The sequence below is a fragment of the Diospyros lotus genome, chromosome 1 (genome assembly GCF_014633365.1).
Source record: "Diospyros lotus cultivar Yz01 chromosome 1, ASM1463336v1, whole genome shotgun sequence".
NCBI classification, from domain to species: domain Eukaryota; kingdom Viridiplantae; phylum Streptophyta; class Magnoliopsida; order Ericales; family Ebenaceae; genus Diospyros; species Diospyros lotus.
This window is the reverse complement of record NC_068338.1, coordinates 19,704,961-19,712,938: the sequence shown is the minus strand read 5'-3', so window position 1 is coordinate 19,712,938 and position 7,978 is coordinate 19,704,961.

Genomic DNA, 7,978 nt, shown 5'->3' with positions numbered 1-7,978 from the left:
TAAGGAGGATTCAAAATTCAAACAAAATTAAAGTTAAAATACTATTGCTATATACTACAAATAATTAAGAATTCAGTCTACCGTTGAACCAAAGATAAAAAGTTAATTTTTTTTTTCTTGTAATTTTCCACAATAATTACCATTACACAATGACAAAATTGAAATGAAATGTAAAAAAAAATGAGGTGAGGTGACATGAAGAGGAAGATAGAAGCGGAATACGGGAAGAGGAAAACACGAAGAGGAATCGAAGAACAAAGACGAAGAGAAAGGAATCGAAAGATTAAGACGAAAGTGATGAAGAGAATGACGTGGAGAAAGAAATCGAAGGAAGGAGATTGGGTTTTGAGGTCACGATTTGCAGAACTCCAAGAGAAGACAATGCCATTGACAATGTAGCAGCTCAATAACGAAAGGGAGTCATAAAGGAAGCATTGTTCCATTTCACAACAAGAAAAAAGGGTAAGCTATCATTCTACTTTGAAACGGCTTGAAGTTCTTTACTTTCTTTATAGTTATTACTTTGAATAAAGGATATAGTAATTTTTCTTGAATTTCTCAGTCGAAGCAATAGACAATATATTTTTGACATTATTGATCATTCTTTAATTCAAAGCATCATCGAATCTCTATTGAAATAGTAAATATTGTTCTAAAATAAATCTAGTTATGCTTTCATATTACTTTTGTATGTTTTCACTAATATGCATTAGAGTTTTAAAGTTGGGGAAGCAGTAATTAGGGTTTGAAAATCTAGGATTCTGTAATTAGGGTCATGAAGTTGGGGGATCGTTTAATTATGGTTTCATTAAAGTTAAATTACATTAAATTTAATTACGATTTTTTATTTAAATTACATTGAATTTAATTAGGATTTTTTTTTATTTGTTAATAGTTGCGCTGTGGAAGTATGGGTTAGTGGTAAATTTACTAAAGGTCCATTGCATACATATGTTGATGGTACTTAGGTATTGGGTGGATGGAAGAATTGTATTGAAATGTTTTGCAGGGATATTGTGGCTAAGTGTAAGGAGGAAGGTTATGGTGAATTGTCTAAGTTAGGGTACTACAAATGTAACACTCCAATTCTTGGGAGCATTAACGTAACGTAAGATTCTGGGGATAAATTTTTTTTTCAAACAAAAACCCATCACAAAAACTATTCCCCGAAGATCCCGTTACACCTTCTCAGTATATCAACTATGAACCATTAATAAACCAAGCCAGGTTCACCAACACAAATGCGAAAGCTAGATCGAAACCTCAACAGGTCATAACTGAAACCACTTTATTTATATATAAACTTGCACTAACGTTTACATGACGTTTTCAAAAGTAAATAACATAACTGAAAAGACATAATGTAAACTATCCGCTAATCGCCGTCACTCCTCGACGATTCCTTTCCCTTTTGCACCGCTGCCTTCACCTGGAACGTTTGAATATTCCAGGGACAAAGTCCAAATTAGATGATGAATCATCTAAGTGAGAGTTCAAAATACATTTTTCATGAATAATGCAAGACATGAAATAAACCAATATACCCGGTAAGCCCTAGCTCAAGAGAATTCCCACGCGCTTAACCCTACCACGGGAAAAGAGCAATCTCTCTAAAAGCTATGCCACCACACCGACTTGACGACACGACGACGCAACGCGATTCTAGCTTAAATGGGGCTGCCAACGCATCTCATCAGAATACGTTCCCACCTTAAGCATCCAGGAACCACCATACAATCCCAACTCCAAAATTTCACATGGACCACCTAGTTATCCTAGTGCAACTTCCCTGGCTAGACGGCCTAGCACGAAAATCAAGGCGGCTATCCTGACATGCACACATAGCATCAGATACCCCTATTATTCCGTCACGCCCTTGGAGAATTACGGCTACACTATCCAGACAACATCCTAGGCTGACATCCCACATGAACAACACAGTATGGACCACCTAGTCGTCCTAGTGCAACTTCCCTGACCAAACGGTCTGGCACGGAAACCAAGGCGACTATCCTGACATGCACACTAGCATCAGATACCCCTATTATTCCGTCACGCCCTTGGAGAATTATGGCTACACTATCCAGACAACATCCGAGGCTGACATTCCATACGTACACATAAAACTCAAGACAATGCCACAATTCACAATTCAATGCATCGTATAAACAACATTTATAAAATGCAATGCACAGTTCAAAACGTTTAGGGACAAACCTCCCTCATAAATCCAACCGTCACCGGTTACTATTTTAATGCACAAAACCATTTTGCATGAAATCACCATATGTTCAGATAGAACAAGCACAATAAATCAAGTTTTGGAGGCAAACACTCACAACTTAAAACCAAGTTTTCAGGTAGAACACTCACCTTGAACGAAACTCAGAACACCTCGAATCTTGTGCCCAACCTCAATTTTCGTGCAACTTCTCAAGTCTTTTAACCAAACCACCTCCTTACAGGTCCTCACGCGCTGCTTAAGTGCTCTACGCGTGTGATGCCTTGCGTATGCTTTAAAAACCCTCTATCCACTAAACCCGAAGCACTCTCGTCTAGCACAAATGTATCACAACTTCGAATGAGAGAATCCTTAACCTTGAGCCCCTATTTATATGTTTAGGAAACTTAGCCACCAAGAAATATATATTCTGCAATCATTTCAAATCTTTCAAAATCTTTTCCAATCATTCCAAATCTTCTAATATTTTCTATAATCATTCCAAATCTTTTGATATCTTTTGCAATCATTCCAAAATCTTCTAAGATTCTCTACAATCATTGTAAATCTTCTATAATCATTCCAAATCTTTTAATATCTTTTGTAATCATTCCAAAATCTTCTAAGATTCTCTGCAATCATTGTAAATCTTCTATAATCATTCCAAATCTTCTAATATCTTTTGTAATCATTCCAAATCTTCTAATATCTTTTATATAATCATTCCAAAATCTTGTAAGATCTTCTGCAATCATTGTTATCCAAATCAAATCTTTTCTTATCCAATCAAATCTTATACAAATCTTATCCTTAAAGTCATCATGAGCCTTCATCTTATCTCTAACGTCATCATGAGACTTCATTCTTATCTCTAAAGTCATTTATGAAGCTTTTTCCTAAATCTCCTAAATGCCCATAGTAAAAAGATTTCAAGAATTATACTTTGGCCCGAACTTTTGGATAATTGCACTTAGACCCTTTTTAACATGGTCCCCAGGCTAATTTTTAATTGCATTTTAGTCCCTGAAAAATGGACTAATTGCGCTAATGCCCCTAATTTTTAGGTAAATTACACTTTTACCCCAACCTCAAAAATTACGATTTTTCCCCTGGCTCAAAAACTGAACTTCTCTTTAAAGACCTTTATAACCCTTTGAAATATCCTAAAACATTCTCTTTAAAATTCTGAAAAAATATCGTTTCGATCTCCCTCTGTCAATTTCGAAAAAACTGCACTTAGGCCCGAATCTTCGTTTTAGCTACAAACCCTTTTGTTTCTTCCAAAAACTACTGAAGGATTACTCTATATGCCAAATATGAACTTCCTCGGGGTTCCATTGGCTTCCTGGATGCCCCGTACGATAATTCGGTATTTCAGCCTAAATCACAATTGCCTTTTTTTAGTTGTACCGGGAACTGTTCCCGATCCAACTTCTTTTGATGCCTAAAATCATAACTCGTATTACTTGTCGATACTATACCATTTTTCTTGGCTATCTAGGGTCCAGGGTACTCTCTCTGACTAATTCGATCGTCCAAAGTTGCGTTAGTGTACCCTATAGTCTTATTTTCCACAAAGTCCATTTATGCCCTTCATCAAATATTATTTATGACCTCAAATTATTCTCGGGTATTACAACAAACCTAGGGGAGACTGGGATTATCAAACTTCAGTTTTTACTGATGATGAAGTGTTTAGGATGTGGAGGGAGTAGAGCTTGGTTTTCTAAAGATTTACATTGAATGTAAAGAAGCCTAGTCAGAAAAGGATGTGGACCATGGACTATATGAGGCACATGTGTATGTAGGTGAGGTTAGTGTGAATAAGGGAATAAATAAGTTACGTGATGATGGTGTAGAGGAGGTAGGTGTGGACCATGGAGCATATGATGTTCATGTTGATGAGGTAGATGCAGATTATAAGGTAAGTCTTAATTATGAAGCACCAATTGAGGTAGTAATATAGGATGCGCCTAATGCTCAAGACACAAGTGATGAAGACAATGAAGAGGATGAGGATTTCAATATTGATACAGTCGATAAACATTCATTTCATTTACAGAAATGCTACTATAACATGTATATAGAAATTATGGTGCTTAGCCCAATAATAAGCATGTACTTACAAAAATATTCACAGTTGCCAATTCGCCACAAGAACTTAAACCTTCCCATGCACAACCCCGTGAGATGATATGTATATACCATACTAGAACGTGGCTAGGGTATACAGTCAAAATGTATGCCAACCTACAAAATCTGAAATATTAATGAGTAAGCCTGACACTAGTTTAATGAGGGGTAACATGCATTATAATGGGGGGAAATATAAAATCTATGCAATGACTACAAGTCATCATGCCATGACATTTGAAATAATATATAATATCGAATGGGAGATGATGAATAAATATGCACATTGGGAGTAAACCATTTAGAACCAAAATTCACACATATCATTTACTTAGTGCGGACTATCTCTACATCACCAAGATCCACTTCAGCGGACTATCTCACGCCGGATATAAACATGGATGGCGGACTAATTCACACCCTAACACATAGACAGTGCACCAACAGCTAACTCTTACTGTAGTTAGCGATACAAGGTTCTAACTATTACTCCATTTATCACACATTTCATACCAATATTTAGCAATATCATTGCCACATGTAATATATCACATACAGGTCACGATCCATATTAACCGAAAGGCAATCACTCACAGGTATCAATATGTGCAAAACTAATAATATGGATTCTAATTTCCCCTTATGCAAATCACAAATGAAGTCACGAATAGTATATATAGAATACTAGAATAATGAATGCAACAAATACCACCATAATACAAATCACCCACTCACAGTGTTATAACAGATGTGGGATTCCCTCAAACGCCTCTCAGCCGGGGTGCGCCAAAATTACCTAACAAAAGCATCAAATCACATGAGCATTAAATAAATATAAACCTCAAGTCACCTAACATTTGGACCGACCCATTGGCTACCACAACGGTCCCTAAATCCCAAAAAAATAAAAATAGCCTAACCAACCACACTACCACTGCCTTCGGCAGCCACCGACGACCACCACCAGCCCAAGATTCTGAGGATCAGAACCCACTATTTGAAACACCTAGCTAATGGGGTTAATATATAAAAATCAGCTAAATCTAACGGCTGGATTTTTGTAGATTTGATTTTTTAATTTTTGGTCAGATTTAAAAATAAGTTGTTTGACACTGCTGGCCACATTTTCTGGAGATCCAAGACCACCACTTGACTCCCTTACCCTCATAGACCAACATATCCAAAAACCATCAAGATATAACAGCTAGATCTTCGTAGATCTAACTTTTATTTTTTTGCCAAATTACAACGCACACTGCCAGTAGCCGCTGGCCATCGCAGCCAACATTTTCCAGCGATTCGAAGCATCCATTTAACACCTCTAACCCCATTGACTAACATACCCAAAAACCAACAAGATCCAACGGCTAGATCTTTCTAGACCTAGGTTCAAAGTTTCGACCAACACACCCATATGCATATACATACACCTCTCACAAATCTAAACTAAAATAAAGCTAATGAAAATAAAAGGCTCACCTTGTTGTAGATCAGGGTCGATTTCACCGTGATAATGTGGTTGGATTCAAGATCCAACGGCTAGATTTTGTAAAATCAATTGAGAGAGAGAGAGAAAGAGAGAACGCTGCAATGGAAAGAAGAAGAAAAGGGAATGAGCTGGGAAGCCCTAAGGCCTTTTATATGGCCATTTGGGCTGGGTCTTCAAGTTTGGGCCTTCTCAATATAAGGCCCAGAAGTTGGGCCTTACAAAGCACATGTCCAAATATCTAGTTTTTGTTCAGGAATTGATGAGTCATTTCAGATCTGTGAATATAGAGCATGTACCCCAATCCCAGAATGTGGAAGCAGACACCTTATACCAGATCTCGTCAGCCTCTTTCCCAACCAATTCCAGACAGATCCTTATCGAGACACTACCGCAGAGAAGCATTGACGAGGTCGTGGAACAGATATGTCTCGATCTAGAACCAAGTTGGTTGGATCATTTTGTCAGTTATTTGAAAGACGAAAAACTACCGGAGAATGACTTAGAGGCCCGTGAGGTAAAAAAGGAGGGCTCAAAATTTTAAACTAATCAATGAACAGTTGTATAAGAGATCCTTCACTCAACCACTCTTAAAGTGCGTGAGGCCACGTGAAGCTGACTATATTTTGAGAGAGATCCATGAGGGAATATGTGGAAGTCACATAGGAGCCCGGACTCTTTATCAGAAGGCCCTTCGACAAGGGTATTACTAGCCGACTATGGTGTCTGATGTAGAGCAGCTAGCAAGAAATGTGAAAGATACCAACGGGTCTCCAACCTAATCCATGTTCCTAGTGCCATGCTCACCCACCTGGTTCAGCCGTGCCCTTTCGCCCAATAAGAGATTGATATTCTAGGTCTATTACCGCTTACCGTGGATCAGGTTAAATACTTGATTGCTACTATAGATTACTTCACCAAGTGGATAAAGGCCAAGCCGTTGGCCTCCATCACTACGCGAAAAGTGAAGCAATTTTTATGGAAGAACGTGGTTTGTCGATTTGGGATCCCACGGGTGATTGTTTCAGACAATGGGACCTAGTTCATAGATCGAATAGTCAACGAATGGTGTTAGGAGCTGGGAATCAAGCAACACTTTACCTCTGTAGCTCATCCACAAGTTAATGGACAGATTGAGCTTACCAATAGGACTATGCTCCATGGATTGAAGGCCCGAGTCGACAAAGTAGATGGAAGCTGGATGGATGAGTTACCGAGCATCCTTTGGTCTTATCGGACCACAAGAAGGGGGTCCACCAGGGAGACCCCATTCAGCTTATGTTACGGCTCAAAAGCCCTTATTTCGGTAGAGATTGGGATTCCAACTTTTAGAATAGAGTATTTTGACCTAGAGTCCAGTAAGCAAAGCTTAAGGAACAACTTGGATACAATGGAGGAGCTTTGAGATGAAATAAGGGTTCATCAGGCAGCTTATAATCAGTGGATTGAGAGGTACTACAATCGAAGGGTGAAAGCTCGGAGTTTCCTACCTGGAGATCTAGTACTTCGACGAGCAAGTATTAGCAACCCCCGAGATTCTAACAAATTATCACCAACTTGAGAAGGCCCCTATCAGGTTGCCGAGACCCTCAGCCCTGGGACATACTAACTCGAGACCATGGACGACACTCCTATAAAGAATACTTGGAATATTCAGAACTTGAGAGAAAATTTTATCAATAATGAGATACCCCCAAAGATATTGGAGTTACGTATTTTTCAAATAAAATCTCATTATGTTCTTTTTGTTATATGTGTAGATTTTCTCCTACAGAATATTGTTGTGATAATGCCCACAAAAAAAAAAAAAAAAGAGAGATCAGACCCCTATTACCTCTTACTCCACTTTAAGAATGCCTCTACTCCAAGAATGCTTAGAATGAGGGGACCATATCCATCTTCTTTTATAGAATTTTATGGGAGGCATAGGAAATGTGAGAGAACATTGAGTAACTTGGGAAGCGAGCCCAATATCCATCCCATTTTTTTGTAGAGCTCTTTTTTGCAGGAAAGCAAAAAATTTTGGACGACTACTCCTTTAGTTGCCCGAGCTCCCCACCCACACAACTCAAGGAGTTGGGGGGGGGGGGGGAAAGTGGTGAGGGGATATTTTACATAAGGGCGAATTTACTCCACTA